The sequence below is a fragment of the Oncorhynchus nerka genome, linkage group LG25 (genome assembly GCF_034236695.1).
Source record: "Oncorhynchus nerka isolate Pitt River linkage group LG25, Oner_Uvic_2.0, whole genome shotgun sequence".
NCBI lineage: Eukaryota > Metazoa > Chordata > Actinopteri > Salmoniformes > Salmonidae > Oncorhynchus > Oncorhynchus nerka.
This window is the reverse complement of record NC_088420.1, coordinates 53,516,657-53,541,449: the sequence shown is the minus strand read 5'-3', so window position 1 is coordinate 53,541,449 and position 24,793 is coordinate 53,516,657. Positions and strand designations below refer to the sequence as shown.

General features: G+C 41.8%; 1 pseudogene; it reads left to right on the top strand.

Moving 5' to 3' along the window:
• Window positions 1-309: 309 nt before the first annotated feature.
• On the top strand, window positions 310-24,287 carry LOC135564582 (uncharacterized; annotated as a pseudogene).
• Window positions 24,288-24,793: the final 506 nt, after the last annotated feature.

The following is a 24,793-nucleotide window of genomic DNA, read 5'->3' as shown; positions in this document are numbered from 1 at the left end:
AGGTTTACCCCCCTCTGCCCAGACACACTCCTTCAGTCTAGTCCCCGGAACTCCCTTCAGGAGGGAACCTGCATGATCTAAAATGTGATACTCTTCATTTCATAAAGGTTCCTACCGGAAAAATAAGTGATTTTTTTATTTGTGCTTGATTTAACTTGGAGTTTTCGCCTTTTTAAAATTCTTCCATTGTACAGGGCAAACTAAAAGTATGATACTAGACGGCAAGTAGGATATTTAAATGTATTAAACCCAGGTCTGCAAAACAGTCACAACAAAACCAAAACCAACTTTTCACTGATTAGGCTCTACATGTACCTTCCCATGCAGGTGACCACAGTTGTTCTGGAGGATCTCACTGTCTGTAGCCTCTCTACTTTGTCCCAATGCCCCAGACTGCAGTCTCTCACCATGAGACGCCGTGTGCTTACATCCCTAGATTGATGTACATGTAAATACACCACCCATTGACATGCTGTAGAAGCTATAAGCTAATGACACTGAAAGCCAGTTATTTCTTTTACACTGATACATTACTATATACTACAAGCATACACTGCATACTATATAGTATATTTTATTGTACACTAGTTATATTAGCCACCCGTTATATTAGCCACCCGAGCCACTGCCTGCTCACACTGCTGTCATCCAGAAGGAGAGGTCGGTACAGATGCATCAAAGCTGGGACCGAGAGCTTGAGATAACAGTTTCTATCTCAAGGCCATCAGACTGCTAAACAGCCATCACTAACTCAGAGAGGCTGCTGCCTACATTGAGACCCAATCACTGGACACTTTAATAAATGGATCACTAGTCACTTTAAATAATACCACTCTAAATAATGCCTACATATGTTACATTACTCATATCACATGTACAGTCGTGGCCAAAAGTTTTGAGAATGACACAAATATTAATTTTCACAAAGTCTGCTTCCTCAGTTTGTATGATGGCAATTCACATATACTCCAGAATGTTATGACGAGTGATCAGATGAATTGCAATTAATTGCAAAGTCCCTCTTTGCCATGCAAATGAACTGAATCCCCCCCCAAAATTTCCACTGCATTTCAGCCCTGCCACAAAAGGACCAGCTGACATCATGTCAGTGAATCTCTCGTTTACACAGGTGTGAGTGTCGACGAGGTCAAGGCTGGAGATCACTCTGTCATGCTGATTGAGTTCGAATAACTGACTGGAAGCTTCAAAAGGAGGGTGGTGCTTGGAATCATTGTTCTTCCTCTGTCAATCATGGTTACCTGCAAGGAAACACGTGCCGTCCTCATTGCTTTGCACAAAAAGGGCTTCACGGGCAAGGATATTGCTGCCAGTAAGATTGCACTTAAATCAACAATTTATCGGATCATCAAGAACTTCAAGGAGAGTGGTTCAATTGTTGTGAAGAAGGCTTCAGGGTGCCCAAGAAATTCCAGCAAGCGCCAGGACCATCTTCTAAAGTTGATTCAGCTGCGGGATCAGGGCACCACCAGTACAGAGCTTGCTGCCAGAGAATGGCAGCAGGCATGTGTGAGTGCATCTGCACGCACAGTGAGGCGAAGACTTTTGGAGGATGGCCTGGTGTCAAGAAGGGTAGCAGGGAAGCCACTTCTCTCCAGGAAAAACATCAGGGACAAACTGATATTCTACAATAGGTACAGGGATTGGACTGCTGAGGACTGGGGTAAAGTCATTTTCTCTGATGAATCCCCTTTCCGATTGTTTGGGGCATCCGGAAAAAAGCTTGTCCCGAGAAGACAAGGTGAGCGCTACCATCAGTCCTGTGTCATGCCAACAGTAAGACCATTCATGTGTGGGGTTGCTTCTCAGCCAAGGGAGGGGGCTCACTCACCATTTTGCCTAAGAACACAGCCATGAAAAAAGAATGGTACCAACACATCCTCCGAGAGCAACTTCTCCCAACCATCCAGGAACAGTTTGGTGACGAACAATGCCTTTTCCAGCATGATGGAGCACCTTGCCATAAGGCAAAGTGATAACTAAGTGGCTCGGGGAACAAGACATTGATATTTTGGGTCCATGGCCAGGAAACTCCCCAGACCTTAATCCCATTGAGAACTTGTGGTCAATCCTCAAGAGGCGGGTGGACAAACAAAACCCCACAAATTCTGACAAACGCCAAGCATTGATTATGCAATTTCCTGTAATTGTCAATAAAAGCCTTTGACACTTATGAAATGCTTGTAATTGCACTTCAGTATTCCATAGTAACATCTGACAAAAATATCTAAAGACACTGAAGCAGCAAACTTTGTGGAAATTAATATTTGTGTCATTCTCAAAACTTTTGGCCACGACTGTAGGTACTCTATTGAGACCCAATCACTGGACACTTTAATAAATGGATCACCAGTTGCTTTAAAGAATGCCATTTTAAATAATGGCACTTTAATAATGTTTACATATCTTACATTATTCATATCACATGTATATACTGTATTTCATACCATCTACTGCACCTTGCCTATGTCGCTCAGCCATCGCTCATCCATATACTTATATATACATATTCTCATTCACCCCTTTAGATTTGTGTGTATTAGGTAGTTGTTGGGGAATTGTTAGATTACTTGTTAAATATTACTGTACTGTTGGAACTAGGAGCACAAGCATTTCACTACACTCGCATTAACATCTGCTAACCATGTGTATGTGACCAATAAAATTAGATTTTGGATTTGATTTACATGCAACACCTCATACTGTCCGTCACAGTGATAAAAAAAAAGAGATAAAATGAACATGCTCTGATTGTCATGCCTGTACGGGACAACTCGATTACGTTTGTGGACTGTGAGAATCTGGCTAAACTCAGAGTTCTTCTACTTTGTCGGAACTGTCTGACATCCATCCAGGTGGTGCTGTGGGCCTGGACATTCTGGAGCTCTCCCACAACTCTATCACCCACATTGGTAAGCTGACCTCGGGATCCCTCTTTAAACATTAAATAGCCACTTTATACCTCAAATTCTCCAACACCAGAGATCACATGTATGAAACACAGTGATTTTATATGTTTTGAAGTAAAAAAAAATACAAGATTATACCCGTTATGACGTCTCTGGTTGTAACCACTGCTGTCCACTAGAGAGCAGTATATCTCTTTTGCAGCCTCTGGACTTAGTCTCCACTCCACTGTTGCTGCTCAATATCTATTGAAATGTGACTTATTACCGTGAATAGCAGACCAGGCGTCAGGCCTCAAGTCGTGAATTTATATTACCTGCCTGAAAAGACCATCAATGCTTTTTTATTGGCAGTTTAGGCTTCAATGTTACTAAACCGTTAACCTTGGCCCCTCACTGAAATTAGATCTTCGCTTCATATGAATTCTACTTCAGCCCCTTCACCCAATCAAATTTTGTCCTTATACTCTTTTGGGTATGCAATTGAAACATCAACATGTCATTATCTACTACACACTAAAAACAAATGGTTCTATATAGTTGAAAATAGGGGTTATTTGGCTTGTAAGTGGATCACTTTTTGGTGCTATATAGAAACCTTTTTTGAAGGTTCTATAAAGAATCATGCTCATAAGGTTTAAAATGGAACTGTTATGTTGCTATAAAGAACCCTTTCCTAAGGTTCTATGAATAACTATTCAAAAAAAAGTTCTATATAGCACCAAAAAAGGTTCCGCTATTGTTACAACCCTTTTTAGGGGTTCCCAAACTTTTTCACTCAGGCCCCCCTTCCATCATTGGGAAACATTTTGCAGGTTTAAAGCTTATTTCCTGCAATTATACACATTTTGTCATGGGATGCAGAGAACATTTGGCCTTTTCAATGCTAATTTTCTTGCAATTCTATACATTTTGCCATGTCTAATGTGTATTCATGTGATATTTGAGTAACTCAAATATTACAAAATCTATGGTCTAAAAAAACCTAGCTAAGAAAACGTTAGCTGACATGGGCTAGTTGACCTGGACATTTCTGTCAAGTTAAAAATAGCTCTCTAAGGTATGCAATGACTGACATGACCAGAGGAAAACTGATGATACACTACCCCATTTTGAAATTGCACCTTGTGCATTCTTCTATTACAACTTTCAAGAGTAAGTTGAAAGCTGGACTGAGTTCCTTAAAAAAAGTTTGGGAACCACTGCTGTACGGAACCCTTTATAATGTTATTTTTTATATAACCTTCGTGGGAGAACGGTTCAATAAAGGACTTTTCTCAATCTCAAAGGTTCTAGAAATAACCTTTTGAAGAACAATAAGGGTTGTTTTTTCTAATTAACAAGTTATGCTAATTCTAGAACAGCTGGGAGTTCCTGAGGGGCTATTTGAGAACCACTGATTTAAACAACAGTTCTCAATTGATGCAAGGCCAGACATGAGCCTTTCACAGGACACCATCACTGGCCATAGTCATATTTTACACGTCATGACACAACAGTGTAGATAAACTGGAAGGACACTCTCACACACTGTTGCACAAAAAGCGCCGTGGTCAAACCACACCCCAAAATATTTGAATGAGCCTCCGCCCCTACTTTTTAAATTATCACTAAAAGTGAACAAACTGTTGTGAATAGCAAAGATCCATTGAAAGTCTAAGGGTTCTTTTAGTTATTATGGTCACTCATAGAACCATCACCCTTCCCACAGAAACCTTGAGGAACCCTCATTTCTTAGTGTGTATTTATAGAACAATTTACATGAAATGCACAATAAAGTCTTCTTCTAAGATGCTCTGGAGCCGTTGAAGAGGCTGTAGAAGTTATTGCTGGACCACAACCAGCTGATCAGTATTACACGACTGAGAGAGGTGTACACGCTAATACACCTGGACCTGTCTCCCAAATATATGTCCAGTGTAGAAAGCCTGGGACAACTGTGCTCTGCACAACACACTAGACCTGACGGGAAACACATAGTCAGCATATCAATGATTGTTAGTTAAGACCATGTGGGCCTAAATACCAGGGAAGTACCAGGGAAGTACTAAATGAAACCAACCCGGGTGTAAAATACTCCTGAATGTTAGATTACAGTATATGGAAACATTTTAAATAGCCTGGATGGATAGTTTTAGACACCCAGTAGCAGTTAGTTCTTCCTGACCTACTAACACTCACAGCAGCTTTCTGCTGATGGCCGGCACCAATGAGTTGAAACTCACAGCAGCTTTCTGCTGATGGCCGGCACCAATGAGTTGAAACTCACAGCAGGACTAAAACATCTGACATTGACGAATTGGAGGCACTTAAGTGGTAAAGCAGCAGTAGTGCCTGTCAGCAGCGCTAGTAGCGGCCGTCAGTAACAGATTGAAGTGTCCAGCATGGCTAGGTAAACTCTCTCTGTATTTCTGTTTCTGTTTCTGTCTCTATATGTCTCCTCCTATCTCCCTCCCTCCCAGCCACCCGGTTTGAGAAACCAGGTCCTCCTGATAGAACTCTGTCTGGAGGACAACAGCAACTCCTCACTGGAGGGCCTGACTGCCTGCTGGCTCCCCCTGATGCAGCTCCTCTCTGGGGCCCAAAACAGGTAACATCACGTCGTCATCTAATGCCAATGTAGCCAATGTTAATGGCCAGTTCTTATTTTTGTATTTACATTTTTTTGGTTTGCACTAGCTAATTAATTCAGTATTTGTAATAACCATTGTGTTTCTAACCTATGTAATATTGCTGAATCATCAGTAAATATGACATGCATTTATTAATGTTTTACAGTATAACCCAAATAGTAAAAGGCATAAGATGATGCACACCCCAATTTCTTTTGTAGCAGTGCTGACTAAACAGAGTAAACTATAAAAAGAAAAAAAGTTACACTCTTAATTATCTTTCCAAACAATTAATGGGCAAAGCAACCTGTCACCTCAATGACAGCCTGTCAACCTTTCGACTCCATGACATCTAACATTTCCATGTTTGTGGATCATCACATCAAACCAACGGTTGAGAATCTCCCGTCACATGTCAAAGACACTAGTCACATGATCTCATTGGGGAAGGGGCACAGTGCCAGAGGGCACCATATTGGCCAACATCCCACTCATTTGAGGTCCACAAGCCCTAAAACAAACGTACTCCAACAGAGACCCTACCCATGCTCCATCCAGTGAAAGCGTCCTGCGACTCCCTTAACTGGTATTATCCAACAACTACTTTGTTTATGAATCAGACTTTTTTTTCACCAAATTAGGGGTGTGGCAATGGGTTCCACCTTTGCCAGCAACTATGCTAATCTATATGTGGGACCATTTTGAGGAAGAGCCCATTTACTAAACAGAGACACACTGTCCTGTCTAAAATCCTCATATGGAAGAGATACATAAATGAAGTCTGTCCTCTGGGGAGAAAGTCAGCAGGAGCTAAATGAATTAAACACTGCTAAATGAAAGCGATGGATATCTCAAATGCACAATGCAGACTGATTAAAGATAATGACACATTGCACACTGACTTGTACACAAAGCCCACAGACTGCAGCATCCTGCTACGTGCAGACAGTATGCATCCCCTCCCACCCAAGAATGGTTTACGATATATACAGTTTTGTAAGGTTAAACGCATCTGTGGCCAACAGTCCGATTTTGACACAAATGCTGAGAAAATGTCTGACAAATTCTAACTGAGAGGCTACAAATACAAGACTCTTACTGGTGACAATATCCCAAATACACAGAGAGGAAGTACTCAAAACTAAGCCAAAAAAGAAAAACAAAGCATACCAAGTGCTATCCTGAAAAAAACAATGGTGTATTCTGCAATCTGACAAAAAACAAATAGCACACCTTTTCCAGGAACCCCCCTTGGTGGGTCTACAAGCAAGGCCGGGGAAAGCCTAGTGAGATCAGATCTGCCCCTTGAGCCCACTCAGACACTATTGGCACCCATCCCAAATGGGAATTACAAATGTGCTTCATGTGCAAAATGCAACAGCACCACAACAACATCCTTCTTCAGATCCTCGCATACGGCTGGAAAATCTCTGTCAGGGGTGTCATCTCATGTAAGACAAAGGGGGTCATCTATCTCATCACCTGTTGTGCAGGAAACTTACGTTGGGCAAACGAAAAGACAATTAAAACAACCAATTGTTGAACACCGCAGCTCAATCAGGTGGAAGAACAATTACTCCCCAGTAGCAGCCCACTTTGTTACAGCGAACCATCCTATCCCCTCCCTCAAATACACAGGTATCGAGCGTGTTACTCCACCAAGGAAAGGAGGTAACATTGAGACCCTTCTACCAGTAGTAATTTGAATATTGACTTTGATCTCATGCCCTTTCTATGAACATTCAACTCAATTACATTTTGTTTCTCATATCTTATTAGCATACATTGTATATCATGTTTCCCGTATTGACAATGCTCATTATGCCTTGTTTGAACCAAAAGAAGATAATAAATGAAATAATGAAAGTAAATGAAACAATAATGATTGTTGATATGAACATTATGTATTCTATTATATCTAAATATGTTAACATAAAATGATGTAAATAAATGCCCCATGTATTCAACATCTTGACATGCTGCAAAATATTCATTTTTAACAGTTCCACTTTTTCATCCCTCATTATCTTAATTTACTATGACCCACCCCTCACTGTGTTCATTGGCTGCACTAATTGCACTGTTTGTCGACAACCTGGTTCAAGCGTTTACCATTTAACCCCGAAAAAAGTATATTTCAGTTGTACTTGCATTTGTATAAGAGAGAGTGGGGTAAGTTGTTGAGCCACCCTGGCTTCTAGGAAAGCTTTCACAAAATTAATAATTTGACTAAATATTTAGGTCCTCATTTCATGGAGTCATGGGATGGAAGAAACCACATGATTCTTAAAAAAATATATATTTCACCTTTATTTAACCAGGTAGGCTAGTTGAGAACAAGTTCTCATTTACAACTGTGACCTGGCCAAGATAAAGCAAAGCAGTGCGACACAAACAACAACACAGAGTTACACATGGAATAAACAAACATACCGTAGAAATAGTCTATATACAGTGTGTGCAAATGAGGTACGAAAAGGGAGGTATGGCAATAAATAGGCGGTAGTGGCGAAGTAATTACAATATACCAATTAAACATTGGAGTGATCGATGTACAGAAGATGAATGTGTGAGTAGAGATACTGGGGTGCAAAGGAGAAAGATAAATAAATACAGTATGGGGATGAGGCAGTTGGATGGGCTGTTTACAGGTGGTTTATGTACAGCTACAGTGATCTGTGAGCTACTCTGACAGCTGGTGCTTAAAGCTAGTGAGGGAGATATGAGTCTCCAGCTTCAGTGATTTTTTTTTTTGCAGTTCGTTCCAGTCATTGGCAGCAGAGAACTGGAAGGAAAGGTGGCCAAAGTAGGAATTGGCTTCGGGGGTGACCAGGGAGATATACATGCTGGAGCGCATGCTACGGGTGGGTGCCGCTATGGTGACCAGTGAGCTGAGATAAGGTGGGGCTTTACCTAGCAAAGACTTGTAGATGACCTGGAGTCAGTGGTTTTTTTCGACGAGTATGCATCGAGAGCCAGCCAAAGAGAGCGTACAGGTAGCAGTGGTTTGTTGAGTAGAGTGTTGGAGGCTATTTTGTAAGTGACATCGCCGAAGTCGAGGATCGGTAGGATGGTCAGTTTTACGAGGGTATTTTTGGCAGCATGAGTAAAGGATGCTTTGTTGTGAAATAGGAAGCCGATTCTCGATTTAATTTTGGATTGGAAATGCTTAATGTGAGTCTGGAAGGAGAGTTTACAGTCTAGCCAGATACCTAGGTATTTGTAGTTGTCCACATATTCTAAGTCAGAACCGTCCAGAGTATTGATGCTGGACGGGCGGGCAGGTGCGGGCAGCGATCGGTTGAAGAGTATGCATTTAGTTTTACTTGCATTTAAGAGCAGTTGGAGGCCACGGAAGGAGAGTTGTATGGCATTGAGCTCGTCTGGAGGTTAGTTAGCACAGTGTCCAAAGAAGGACCAGAAGTATATAGAATGGTGTCGTCTGCGTAGAGGTGGATCAATGTTCCTGCGTTACCAGAGACTGTGTTCACGGTAAACGCTGCGTATGTCTATACATTTCGATTGCGACCTAAGGTAGAATAAAACATTCCATCTGAACACTGGATCTTCCTGTCATTTGTGGTCTTAACAGTTTATGACTGACAATTCCTGTATAACTTGCGTGAAATGGCAAATATTTTTAAATGATAAGGTGTTCTAGTCGTAATATTGGCTTAGATGATGCCCGGATCTCTCAAGAACTGTTATGACTGGATTTAATAATACGAGTTGTCTACTACTCTTTTAAAAACATGTCACTGAGCAAACACTTAAGAACCATGATTAACACACCTATTTGTCATTGCCTTTTCCTCTACAGTATAGGCCTACCTGAATCTTCTTTTCCCAAGCAAATGTTTTCTTCTTCTAATCAACTAGTGCTATAGACACATTATGACACATTATGCATTCTGTCTACGTACATTTTTGCAATCAACACCCACCCAGACATATGGGTTGCTTTTACCAGGGGTGCCCCACAGTCAGCCACAATGGAGCCTAAATATTCCCAATGAACTGTACCTAACCTCCAATGCCAACGGTGGAGTTAGCCCCCTGTATTTTCCGACTCTCCCCCCGGCCCTTTCATCCAGGTCCAGTGATAACACCGGCTAAACTAAAGCACCAAAAGGAGATTGCTAAGAATTAAACTTCCAGCAGCCCTCATCCAGGGGAAGAGGAAAGCACTCAGCCTGATTAACCAGACTTTTAAGAGCCTGTTTTTTCTAGGAAGTCTTCACTAAATGAAATATACGAAGCCAGGTTAGGTTAGGTTTGAATCCGATAGAGAGAGAGAGACGGATGGGATGGAGGTTCCGGACACACCTGGAGCGAGTCTAGCTAGAGCTAAGATGGAACACTAGTCTGTTCCCTAGTTAGAGAGAGAAGGAGCTGCATGTACATCGCTCTGGGCTCTGCTATAGATACATATATAGTAAGACATTTATTAAAATGAGCCAAGCATTTCCTGAGTTCTTTCATTTCGAATCTTGTTCATTAAACATACATAACCAGTGGCACGTAAATACAAAGCACGTTGTTTTCCATCCAAGATCATTTAGCTAGTGTCATTCATGGAAGTCATTATGTGTGTCATGACTTGTACCCACTTCAATGAGCTCATGTGATGATCAAAGGTTTATTATGGTTTTCACTTCGTTACAAGGGGGTCCGGTCGGCCAGACGACGAGCCTGTAGGGCTGGAATCTAATCCTTGTTTGTGTGAGAGCGGTGAAGTGGGGCTCATCAAAACCCCATTTCCGTGACTATGCACTGCACAGCCTGTGACCTAGTACTAGAGTAATTTCTGTTGCACATGGGGGTTCAGGGGGTTCTTTTCAGTCGTTTTCTTTTTATAAACACAATTTTTCAACTCAATTTTACATTTAAACATTTTATAATGGCTGATACGTACAGACGCCAGTATAATTATGCATTATTCAGATCATCACAGAAAACAAATGTAAGCCGAATCATACTTTATCAATTTGATGCATTTGTAAACTTCAGTCTGTAATACTGAAAGCGTTTTCTAATGCGTTTCTTTTTACAGTTTCACTTTGGCATAGATCGACCGACCACATTTGGCCATGCATGTTCGCTTTGGAGACAATTTTTTGCTTCTGGCAGATTTTGGGGATTCCTCGGCTTCAACATCCTTAGCCTAAGGCCACTGTTACTTTTCTCAGATATGGACTCTCAGTGGAACAGCCATCCCCCTCACAGTTCACCATCAGCTGTTTCAGCTTAAGGCAGCGTCCCAAATGTGGCCCGTCATACATCTCCTCTATGAATAGTGCACTACATAGGAGTGCACTACATAGGAAATAGGTGCACTACATAGGAAATAGGTGCACTACATAGGAGTGCACTACATAGGAAATAGGTGCACTACATAGGAAATAGGGTGCCATTTGTGATGCAAACGAACTCACTCACACTTCAGCTCTAAAGATAAAAAAAAATGTAATAAAAAAAGATATGTATTTTATGTTTGAGACTCTTCAAAGTGACCACCCTTTGCCTGGACAGCTTTGCAGACTCTTGGCATTCTCTCAACCAGCATCATGAGGTAGTCACCTGGAATGCATTTCAATTAACATGTGTGCCTTGTTACAAGTTAATTTGTGGAATTTCTTTCCTTCTTAATTAATGTGTTTGAGCCAATCAGTTGTGTTGTGACAAGGTAGGGATGGTATACAGAAGTAAGCCCTATTTGGTAAATTACCAAGGCAATACTATGGCAAGAACAGATCAAATATGCAAAGAGAAACGACAGTCCATCATTACTTTAAGACAGTTAAGGTCCGGCAATGCGGAAAATTTGTGCTCAGCACATGTGGGAACTCCTTCAAGACTGTTGGAAAAGCTGGTTGAGAGAATGCCAAGAGTGTGCAAAGCTGTCAAGGCAAAGGGTGGTTCCTTTGAAGAATCTCAAATATAAAATGTTTGTTTACTACATGATTCCGCATGTGTTATTTCATAGTTTTGACATATTCACTATTATTATATAATGTAGAAAATAGTAAAAATAAAGAAAAACCTTGATGAGTAGGTGTGTCCAAACTTTTGACTGGTCCTGTATGTGTATATATATGTATGTATATGTGTATATATATGTGTAAATATATATATACACACACATACATATATATATACACATACATATATACATATATATATACACATACATATATACATATATACACACATATATACATATATATGTATATACACATATATATGTATGTATATACATATATATATATACACACATAAATATACATACATATATAGGTATACACATACATATATATATATATATATATGTGTATATATGTATGTGTATATATGTATGTATATATAGATATACACATATATACATATATTTATATATATGTATATTTATTTATACATATGTATATATATTTATACATATGTATATATATTTATACATATGTATATATATATGTATATATATATGTATATATATTTATACATATGTATATATATTTATACATATGTATATATATTTATACATATGTATATATATATGTATATATATATGTATATATATTTATACATATGTATATATATGTATATATATGTATATATATGTATATGTATGTATATGTATATATATATACACATATGTATATGTATATATATGTATATATATACACATATATGTATATGTATGTATATATGTATATGTATATATATGTATATGTATGTATATATGTATATGTATATATATGTATATGTATGTATATATGTATATATATGTATATATGTGTATATATATATATGTATATATATATATGTATATATATGTATATATGTGTATATCTATATATACATACATATATACACATACATATATATATATATATATATATACACAAACAAACATACATACATAATGTGTATAATGTGTGTATATCCTAGATAATGTGTGTATATACATTTGGTACAGAAACCTTTGTTTGCAATTACAGAGATCATACGTTTCCTGTAGTTCTTGACCAGGTTTGCACACACTGCAGCAGGGATTTTGACCCCCTCCTCCATACAGACCTTCTCCAGATCCTTCAGGTTTCGGTGCTGTCGCTGGGCAATACGGACTTTCAGCTCCCTCCAAAGATTTTCTATTGGGTTCAGGTCTGGAGACCCTGAGATGCTTCTTACGGAGCCAATTCTTAGTTGCCCTGGCTGTGTGTTGTGGGTCGTTGTCATGCTGGAAGACCCAGCCATGACCCATCTTCAATGCTCTTACTGAGGGAAGGAGGTTGGTGACCAAGATCTCGTGATACATGGCCCCATCCATCCTCCCCTCAATATGGTGCAGTCGTCCTGTCCCCTTTGCAGAAAAGCATCCCCAAAGAATGATATTTCCACCTCCATGCTTCAAGGTTGGGATGGTGTTCTTGGGGTTGTACTCATCCATCTTCTTCCTCCAAACACGGCGAGTGGAGTTTAGACCAAGAAGCTCTATTTTTGTCACATGACCTTCTCCCATTCCTCCTCTGGATCATCCAGATGGTCATTGGCAAACTTCAGACGGGCCTGGACATGCGCTGGCTTGAGCAGGGGGACCTTGCGTGCGCTGCAAGATTTTAATCCATGACGGCGTAGTGTGTTACTAATGGTTTTCTTTGAGACTGTGGTCCCAGCTCTCTTCAGGTCATTGACAAGGTCCTGCCGTGTTGTTCTGGGCTGATCCCTCACATTCCTCATGATCATTGATGCCCCACGAGGTGAGATCTTGCATGGAGCCCCAGACCGAGGGTGATTGACCGTCATCTTGAACTTCTTCCATTTTTTAATAATTGCGCCAACAGTTGTTGCCTTCTCACCAAACTGCTTGCCTATTGTCCTGTAGCCCATCCCAGCCTTGTGCAGGTCTACAATTGTATCCCTGATGTTCTTACACCCTCTCTGGTCTTGGCCATTGTGGAGTGGTTGGAGTCTGTTTGATTGAGTGTGTGGACAGGTGTCTTTTATACAGGTAACGAGTGGAGAACAGGGGGCTTCTTAAAGAAAGGTCTGTGAGATCCGGAATTCTTACTGGTTGGTAGGTGATCAAATACTTATGTCATGCAATAAAATGCAAATGAATTACTTGAAAATCATACAATGTGATTTTCTGGATTTTTGTTTTAGATTCCATCTCTCACAGTTGAAGTGTACCTATGATAAAAAATTACAGGAAAACCTGCAAAATCGGCAGTGTATCAAATACTTGTTCTCCCCACTGTATATGTATGTATATACAAACACATAAATATGTATATAATGTGTGTATATCCTAGATAATGTGTGTATATATATATATATATATATATATTCACATATGTATGTATCTATGTATGGTATATATATATATATATATATATGTATATATATATATATATATATGTATATATTTGTATATATATATATGTATGTGTGTATATATATATATATGTATATATGTATGTATATATACATGTATATATGTATGTGTATATACGTATATATATGTATGTATATATACGTATGTGTGTATATATATGTATGTGTATATATATATGTGTATATATATGTGTGTATATATATATACATACATACATACATACATATGTGTATAATGTGTGTATATCCTAGATAATGTGCATATATATATATATATGTATGTGTATGTGTGTGTGTATATATGTGTATATATATGTATATATATGTGTATGTGTATATGTATATATATATGTGTGTATATATATGTATATATATACAGTGGGGCAAAAAAGTATTTAGTCAGCCACCAATTGTGCAAGTTCTCCCACTTAAAAATATGAGAGAGGCCTGTAATTTTCATTTTCCACCATAATTTGCAAATAAATTTATAAAAAATCCTACAGTGTGATTTTCTGGATTTTTGTCCCTCATTTTGTCTGTCATAGTTGAAGTGTACCTATGATGAAAATTAAGTGGGAGAACTTGCACAATTGGTGTCTGACTAAATACTTATGCCCCACTGTATCTGTATAAATATATTTTTTTATAAAATACGTGGAGGATTGGAAATGATGCAGACAATTACATTGATGGAAGCTACAATCTGCAATATTAAAGCTGATCTACCACCTAAAAATAAAAAAATACATTGGATAAATAAAGACAAAGTTAATCTGTTTTTGTAAATTATTTAAAGACAGTAACCTTTGCAGACGGACACCCCTAGACAGAGAGAACACCAACATAAACCAGCGGTCAACCCTTACCTTCCTGACCTCACCATAATTTTGTTTCACAAAAGATGAAATGCAGTGGTGTCTACTGGTATGGGTCAGACCAAGGACTCCCATGGCTTGGGGGGGACAACAGTGCTCCCCTCCCTTCACCCCTGCCCATGCTCCCTGCAGTCCCCCCCGGGCGGTAGACAATGAGCCTTTCTGGGAGTAGAGCAGGGACCACCACAGCTAGTTAACCTCTGGCACAAGTCTCTACCCAAGCCGAGACAAGGTCTAGAGAGGCTGTGGCTCAGGCCTGCATAGTAAAGCTGGTAAGGTTGTGTAGAGATCCTGGGATTTACCATGCTTTGTAAAGTTTTACAACACTCTGGATAGAAATGAAAGGTATTTTGTGTAAAATGTCCTTACTTTCTCTATATGTTTCCATCCTATGTATTGACACATTTATTAAACACAAATATATTGCCTCAGTGGTACATTACCATCCTCATTTCACATAGTGTAAATGGGGTCGAAGTACCTTTGTGAACGAATCCCAGTATATTTTCCATTAAAATGTATCATTTCAGTTCCATCACGTGCTTGGGCTGCAGTACGAGTAGCCCCAGGGAAGCACGTATTTGCCTTGGCACACTGTTCCCCCCATGTAACTGCTCTCCACAGGTCCTATTTCACCCTGCCAAGACAATATGACGCTAATTCTTTAATAACAGAATTAAATGAATTAACCCATTATTTATCCAACCCTAAATGGAACTTGCTATACCTATATATTTCCCCCCTTGACTATTCACATCATTTTCCTTACCTTTTATAGGCCTCAATTTCCCTTCGATCCTGCGGTGAACTGGCAGGTATGAGGAGGTTTAGATCGGGGGGTCACTATCTGTTAGGTCCCCTTCTTTTGGTTCCCCCCTCAATCCAATTGAATAGCAGTGGCATTATGAAGGCCAGGCTGTACTACCTAGGCCTTAGGGCTAGTGGGCAGACTGTGTATTGTGGTGTATTGTGTACCCCAGTTGCTCTGGCTGCCGTAAGGGTCTCAGATTGATAGGGGGGGGGGGGGGAGCGGAACCAAGCGTTGCTAATAGACTTATTAAGTTTCCATTGAGGTGGCTTTGTACCAACTACCCTCTATGAAAGAGACATTATATGGGATTACAGAACTGACCCCCACACAGCCTTTTCAATGCATACACTGTATTAGATAATCGAATACTGTTATTCTTGAAGGTATTCATGAATTATGTATCTATGTTAGCCATTGCTTATGTACTGCAGTAGGCTTAATATATGAGAGAGGACGGAATGTACGTTACACAACAGAGAACAACATAAACATTTTTTGGACTTTAGTGATCTTCATATGAACATGTGTATGTGTTTGCAGAGGTGCGCTCTCTCCCCTGGATGCTCAAAGGCTCTCCCTCCAGCACCATGATGAAGCTCTGCAGCTGGCTGAGGAGCACAGATATGCTCACGAATACGTAGACACCATCGTCACTGACAAACAAGGTGACAAGGGATAGCGGGCCCCCTGCTGAAAAGTATTTTACATAGAGGATATTGTGAGACATGGTGGTGTCAACCTGAAAACAAGACCACATGTGGTTCCCCTTGCCATCATCAGCCCAGCCAATGACAATAGTGAGGACAAGACTTGTGAGAAGCAGGCTCAGCCGCCAGCACTCAGGTCCAAAAGCAGTCCAAGGAGTGTGTCCACTAGGGAAGATTTGAATCCAGCACCTAACCGTGTGAACAACACAAGCAATACCATTTCTACCTCCCCTGAGGAAAAATTAAAAATGACTCCCGCCAAGCCATCCCCAATCCCCAAAGCAAGCTGGACATGAAAAAGTAAAGTGATTTATGAATTGTTGTTGTTGAATTCTTTCATAGTTCCTTCTCAAATTATTTAGTTGTTTCTCAACTCTATTTGTTTCTGCCAATGAGCATTTGTCATTGGAACTTCCCACATTTGATTGATGTCAAAAGAGTTATTCACTCTAACACACAGTCATCATTAAACAGGCCTATCTCTTCTCAGCCAGAAGAGTGTGTATCTTTGATATAAGCTTGTTATAGACAGGCTGGATTTCTCTAGTCTCTCTGCAAGCAAGATGTTTAAACAGAAATAGATTCACGGGCTGCATCCAAAATGGCACCCTATTCCCTATGTATTGCATTACTTTAGACCAGGGCCCATTAGTGTCTGGTCAAAAGTAGCGCACTATTTAGGGAATAGAGTGTCATTTGGAACTCACACATTGTCTGAGAAATTGAGGGTATGACATCATGTATATTTTTTCGGAACAGAATGGCAGCGTGGTGACGTCAGAAGATCCAGCTGTCCAGCTCCAGAAGAGGGCCGAGGTGGAGAAGGAGGAAGAGTTGACGTAGGACCCAGCCATACTGGGTCAGTGCAGAGCCGTTTGGAGACAGGTTACGCTGCGACTGCCATCCAGGTAAGCCAGGGTCACAGGTAAATGGGCTGCGAGTGACTTCTTGGAACACTTCAACAGGACTTTTAGACTGGGCTCGCTGACAGGTTTTTCAACGGTGTCTATGGAAATACAAGACTATCTACTCAGAAATCATTGTCTTGCTTTGATCAATCCCACAAATATATACATTTTTTTCAGTTGATCAGCTTTTATAGAAATGCAATTTCTCTTTTGTCATAGATGTCCAGTAACGTTTCGGAGAATGTTTTAAATTAATTAATGTTAATTAATTTAATTAACATTAATTAAGTAATGTTTAAATTAATAATAAACATAGATTGTATGCAATGCTAATGTTAATTTCCAGGCCTTATGCGATATCAAGCCTTACTTAGGTTATCCTGTGAGAGAATTTAGTAGATTTCTTCTGAAACCTCCCCTCTCGTCTCGCTCTACCCTCTTCGCCTCCTCTCTCTCTCTCTCTCTCTCTCTCTCTGTACTTGATGGGCCATTGAGGAGCCTGGAGTTGGGGGATAAAATGATTAATCAGATTCCAGGGTTTTGCAGTAGTGGGAGCGCTGAGGATTCCAGATTCCAGTACTGCTCACTTTGTGAAGGCATCCCTTTGGGAATTCTGAGGATTTAGAACCCTCGCTGGCGTTCCATTTGTCTCCTAGCGCCAAAGTCACACAGAGTTCAAACAACAGATCACTCTGCAATTAAACAGAGGTTAACATGTTTTATCTTCCTAATGGGATAACGCGCAATATTTAGCTTTGTCCGTGATTCATGGCTTCTTCCTCTGGTACCGTCATTCCTCCAGGCAGTTTGGAGGGGCTTCGCTCTGAGGAAGAGGCTAGCTGCTGCTCTGGCCCAGGCTTGGTGCTTCCACCTGGGGGACCACGAGGTCCTCGAGGAGGTGGATGTGGATGAATTTGTCTTTGATGAGGTAGGCAGTAGGTCCAAACGTTATAGACTGAATTTCTCTGGGCTGACTGATCTGAACCTCAACCTCATGTCAACCTGACTTCACGGAGCAGTTCGCCAACAAACCCGTAGAGGGAATTGAAAAACATCAATGCTTTGTACTGTAGAGTTGCTTTGTCTGTTACTGTCGTTGTTGTTTCACACTAAAGATGATTCAATCTCCTCTCCTCTGGGTTGTAAACGGACAGCCCTATAGAGAGACTGGATGATCATCCCTTTATCTGACGACTCGCCTCCCAAAACCCTCCTTCACTCTCCTCCATTCCCAGACCAGCTGCCTGCACCAAAGGTAACACACAGCACCGCCTGGGAAAGATCATAGAAAACCCTCCCTCCCTCCTTTTCTCCCTCGTCTTCTAGTCCTCCAGGACCCGACACAACTCTCACTGATTAATCCTCCAATTTATTACCTTGAAAAACACAATTACTTTTAAGAGGCCTCAAACTTCCTTTGCATCAGCAGATGTAATTTTTCATCTGTGGCCGAGGCCCTTTTTCTTTCCTTCATTACCTCTCCCTGGCTCTTTACTTTGGACGAGTCTTGCAGGCAGGACTCTACATTACGGTAGCTAGCCACTCTGCTAGCTGATACGTTGCAGCTGCCGCCACGGCCAGGCTGACTTTAACGCTAGCTAACGTGCACATCAAAGGGGTGGATAAACTATTTAAACAATTTACCACTTCTACAGAGAGGAGGGAGAGGTTTTTAAAACGTCATCAAGCTACTTAAGATGTGACTTTGACGTTAGGGTCTTTAGGGAATGAAAATGGGGGATTTTAGAAATGCTGGATTTCAATGCGCAATACTGTATATAATGGCTTTCCTCATTTAGGCTAAATTATTTAGAATACCAAACTTTTGGAGGGTAGTGTTCTAGGTGTTCGCACAGCTCCTGTTTGCTTTACAAAACATTTAGAACACCTGTTAAACACTTGTTAAATACGCTACATGAACACAACCTTCTGTCTTCTGACTGTGTTTACTATATTTCCGTGCCCTCTACACCTACCAGAAGCCACCCAGCAGGCAAGCCTCCCTGTGCTTCTGTGGATGCAGACCGTTTCCCCTGACAGCATTAGTGGGTAGGAAACTGCCGACAAGTAATTTTAGGTAGTTCTCACAGAGCCAACATTGATGCAACAATCGTCAATCACAGTGCCTTTATAAATGCTATTGTTTCCACATAAGATCACAGTTGATGAGGTGTGGATTGATTTATTTCAGGACTAAATCTCCCGCCTCTGTGTCAGGGCCCAGTGGTCTTTCTGGGAGATCAGATAAGATTCTGGTAGGTAGGGAGTGGTAAGTAGGGTCACAAAGGAGGTACATAAACTCAGCAAAAAAAGAAATGTCCTCTCACTGTCAACTGCGTTTATTTTCAGCAAACATAACACGCGTAAATATTTGCAGGAACATAACAAGATTCAACAACTGAGACATAAACTGAACAAGTTACACAGACTTATGACTAACAGAAATTGAATAATGTGTCCCTGACAAAAAGGGGGATGTTTAAGCCCTTTACAATGAAGATCAGTGAAGTTATTTGGATGTTTAACAATTATCTTTGAAAGACAGGGTCCTGAAAAAGGGACCTTTCTTTTTTAAATTTCCTGTACATTTCTGTCAAATTTGGACATTGAACCCAACTCTGTCTTGTATGCTGTACCCTCATGGGACAAATGCTGTTTGTCACGGTCAATGTGTGAGTGTTGTAGTGCTGATGTTTTAGATAGATTGAGCATGTGTCATTGTCACCCCAGCGAGTTCACTGCCGGGCCAAGAAGATGAAGTCCAAGAAGCAGCGGCAGAGAAGTACTGGGTGAGTCTGCAGAAATCAATTCAACACGTTTGATAGAAAACAAATATTATTTGAACCCAGGCCAACATTTTTTTAAACCTTATTTACAGATATTCAACTGACTTAAGCACCTATAACTGAAACAAAACCCCATGGAACCTACCTCGTCTTGGCTCCCCTTTCTCCTCTCTGTCACTCCATCTCATCTCTTTCTTTTTTAAACTATATTGCCACGCTAGCAGCATTGAGACTTTCCTCCCTGTGTATGTTAATCAGCCGTAACAGACAGCGGAGGTAAGAGGTCTTGCCCCGTCGCCTCCTATTGGGCCCAGCCTGAGATGCCTTACAGGAAACAGCATTAATCAAACCAACTGGTGGCTTTCCATTCCAACCAACCAACCAGACACTCTCCGAGCCATCGTCCCTGAGACGGTTTTCATTACAGTGTGTCAATTACCGTGGCTACATGTAGTGATACGTGACCTCACCCCCAGGTCTGGTCCAGAACAGTGGTCCTGCCACGCTCATGTAGACTAGGCAGACAGAGGCTGCTCTTTGATCAGGATTGTTAGAGCATGACTCCACAGTACCAAAGCTCTAGATCAAGTCATCTCTCTCTGGCTCTCGATCGCTCTCTCTCTCTGTGTATGCAAAATGGGTATGTGTCAACTGTCATCTGCCCCAGTAGAGCATGCAGAGTGTTAGGCTCTCTGCATGTCATGAATGGTCACTCTGCAGATCATTTCAAGTCAGTCTCAAGTCAAAGTCAAGTCTTGAGGCTCTAAGTCAAGTCTGAAGTTGTTTTTTTTCTTCCCTAAGTCGATTTTCAAGTCATCAAATTAGTGACTCGAGTCCAAGTCAGGTGACTCAAGTCCACAACTCTGACTCTTACTATCGGTGTGCAATAAATAGAAACAATTAGAGATTATGGCCCGACAACGAAATGAAAGGCACATGAACGTGGTAAATAGCGGGACATGAAGTTGTTTGGGATTACAAATGATAAACAAGACGATTGTGTTTCAGCAGGGCTTTGTTGATGACCTGAAGTGTGAAATTGAGTTAAGTGCTGGGGAGGTAGGCCATTGAGGGGTTCCAGACTGAACAAACTGCAGGCCTCTTGTCTTATATGAATAGGGTTGTGGGGGGTAGTAGTCTCCTGGTTTGGTTCGTGAGGAGCCGGTGGAGGGGTATCTAAGTTGTGGGGGGTGGCTAGTCTGGGTTGGGTTGGGAGGTTGAGGTAGGTGGGTTGAGATAGAACGGTGCTGGTAGAAGAAACAGATAAACTAGTGGGGGGACTAAACTCAATAGAAGAAAATAGACCCGCCCTCCAGATAAACTAGACCAGTGGACCAGGACTCCCCCTCCAGACCAGTCCAATAGACTCCCCCTCCAGACCAGTCCAATAGACTCCCCCTCCAGACCAGTCCAATAGACTCCCCCTCCAGACCAGTCCAATAGACTAACAATACAGATAGGTCCAAAAAAGAGAGAGGGTAAATATTTTCTCCTCTTTTCATGAAAACTCTTTGCGGCTGCTTCCCGGCCCTGCTACCCTCTCTCCGGGTATGTAAGCCGATACCCATTTCAAGTGGGTTACTAATGTCCAGCACATCCACACAAAGAGACCGGATAAAATAAACACGCCGCGTCGGATATCTCGGAAAGAATCTGTCATGGGTTTGGGGCTAATCACCTCCAGAAGGGGCTTGACTCGAAGCCTGAAACGTTAGCCCCTGCCGGGGAGCGCTGGCTGGGCTGGCTGGCTGAGCCTGTGGCGCTGGCTGGGGATGGGGATGGATCCGAGGGGGTGCCTTTCACAGGTCAGCACCAGGGGAAGCAGAGGAGAGGGGAGGCAGCCCAGCCAAAGCAAGCCCGCCGATGGAGAGAGACCCAGAAACCCCCCAGACCTAGAACCAGACCCCGGCCGGCCAGCAAGCCTCCACACCAGCCACCCACCCAGCAGTCTAGCCCAGACCCCTGCAAAAAGCAGGTTGACATGTATTGTCATTTGTCTTGCCCTCAAGGCAGAACTGAGCGATTTCCGCTAGATGGGCCAGCTGCAATGTCGAAATTGGCTATATCGTAAAAATGTATGGAATCAAAAATTCGCTTTTTGGTCTTAATTTAAGGTTAGGCTTAGGCATTATGGTTAGCAGTATGGTTCAAGTTAGGGTTAAGCTTAGGGTTAGGTTTAAAATCTGATTTTCTGACACTGTGGCTGTGCCAGCTAGTGACCACTCTGCAGAGCTGCCTCCAGGGTAAGATTCATGACAATAAATGCCAACCTGCCTGTAAAAAGGCAGCGGGAGCCGCTTCAATCCAGAATCCCAGCGGGTTTGGGTTACGCTTTTAACAGGGTTCCCCTCTGTAAGATCAGAAACCCAATGATGGTGGGGAGGGAGGAGAGGGGGATGGGGAGGGTGACAAGTCCAAGGCTGCCTTTGTAATGGCACCCTATGTCCTTTAGGTTCCTTGTCAGAAATGGTGCACTTTGTAGGGATTAGTGTGCCATTTCAGACACACACTAAGTCCACACTCTGCAAAGCAAGGGCCATTTTGATGAATAGTCAAGACCAGGGAGGAGGAAAAAGACTGGGGAAAGATGCTGAAATATGGTTGTTTGGATGGACTGGAAGTGTGCATTAGACGTGCTTATCCAAAGTTCTGACCCACTTGATAGAGAATTTAGCATCACGGGGAAGGAGTCTGGAAATAATTAATCTGCGCTTCAAAATATACATCAATTATGCAGTAAAGATGTCATATTTAACATGGCTTCAGCCATGTCTAACCATTTGGTAACTTGTTTTGTTTATTGGGTGTGTACCTGACTGTTACCTCAGTGATTTAAGTTCTCATGTCATGCTCTCAAGTTGAACAATTACATGGAAGAAGCGGCCTGTTTGCTTTCACTCTCTGTTTTCATTGCCGATTTTATAATGGTTTGATATGGATTAATACCATGGACTTAAGTGACAAGAATCAGTGTTTTAGTTTCACGAATCACATATCATTCTGAATATGTAAACATCGAGTGTCGAAAACACACTGCGCGAGCGGCTCCTACATGCTTGACTTAGCCAGAACTGCTGTGAACTAACAACATGGACGAGGGGGGAAATGATGTTGTTGTATGCAAGGATATAACATCCTGATTTTGATTTGGTAGGAAAATGGTAAAGCATTTTTTGGGTTGAAATGTTAAATCCAAAATAGGATCATATTGGAAAAATATGTCAAAATGACAAGCGTAAAATGCTACATTTGCGAAGTTGTACTGTGTATGGAAATAGTGCAAGCATATAGCTAATGGCGAGTCAGTATAGTACACCAATTGTTAATTGTTTGAATTATAGCATGAACATAAAGCAGTCACTAAATATTTTCATATCAAAGAAAGTCATACCATGGCTTTCCTGTTTATTATGTAGAGGGACTTTGATCTGCGTGAATTGGAGCAGGCCAGGTGCCGGGCCAGCCCAGCCTCCTCCCGTTCGTTCATAAAGACGTATTATTATAGTGTCTGTGGCCTGTGTGTGTCTGTGGCCCGCTCGCCTGCCTGTTGACCGCTGGGTGACCGTGTGTGGTTTGCTCTCTGGAGGTGAAGGCTTGACCCCTGGGCGAAGGAAAGTAGGAGACATGCCCCTATGATAAAAGCTGACCTCTCCCTCCCTACTTCTCCTCTTTAAGTCTGGCGGTGGACTCCCCACAGGGGCATTTCCACCGCAGGGCAGGGCAGGAGGCCATGCTGGAGAGAGAGGGAGTGAGAGAGGAGGGGGGAGAGAGACGCTCATATTAGCTTCTGGTGAAATCTATGCAGATCCTATGAGGCTAGTTTAGCTATCTGATTTGAAAAGATTTATTGAGCCCCTAAAATGTTGCAAGTATTCCTTAGTATTGATTTATCTTTATCCCCCTCGGCAAGCCTCAGAATACCAATGATGCTTTCTCATACAATTACTCACAATGTTGACTGTTCCAAGTTACTCAGAGCTGTAGCTTTGCATGAGTTGAATGTAAGTAACTATCCAAATCAAACAACACTTGTATTAATCACATCACAACATTTAGTTATTTACGCCATAACTTACTTGCGTGCATTTAACTACCTTGTTATTCCCTACATACACTGTGCATGACCTTGATGTTTTTTCCCGTGAGTTGCGGGTGAGGGGGGTAACTTGCGCCTACGACGTGCCTCTCCTTTACGACCTGGTAGCTGCAGGCCATGACCCCCCCACCCATCCAGATTGTCTCAGACCCCCACTGCACCACCCTGAGCTGATTCTCTCTCTGATATCATGACAGCCAGGAATCCCTCCTGCCTCCATCCTGCCCCCTGCCTCGATAGAAAGACCTGGAGATTGGATAATGTGCTTAAGAGCCCCACTTAACAGGCGTGACTCCTCTCGGCTTCCTGATGTCCTGGAGCAGGGGAACAGGACAGGGGGTTAGGAACATGGGGGTAAGAGGAAGGTAGGAGGGCAGCAGGACAGGGGGCTGCATGGGTGTGAGGGTGGGGGTGAGGAAGAGGGTGAGGAAGAGGAGCGGGGAGAAGATGGAAGGAGTGATAGTATGTCTGGGCAGGGGGTGAGGAAGAGGGGAAGTTGGAAGGAGTACTGGACAAGGGGCTGAGGGTGAGGAACACGGGGAGGTGGAAGGAGTGCTACAGGGCGAGGAAGAGAAGGTGGAATGAGTACTGGACAGGGGGCTGAGGGTGAGGAAGAGGGGAAGGTGGAATGAGTGCTACAGGGCTGGGGTGAAGCTGGGGCTGAAAGTGGGATGGGGCGA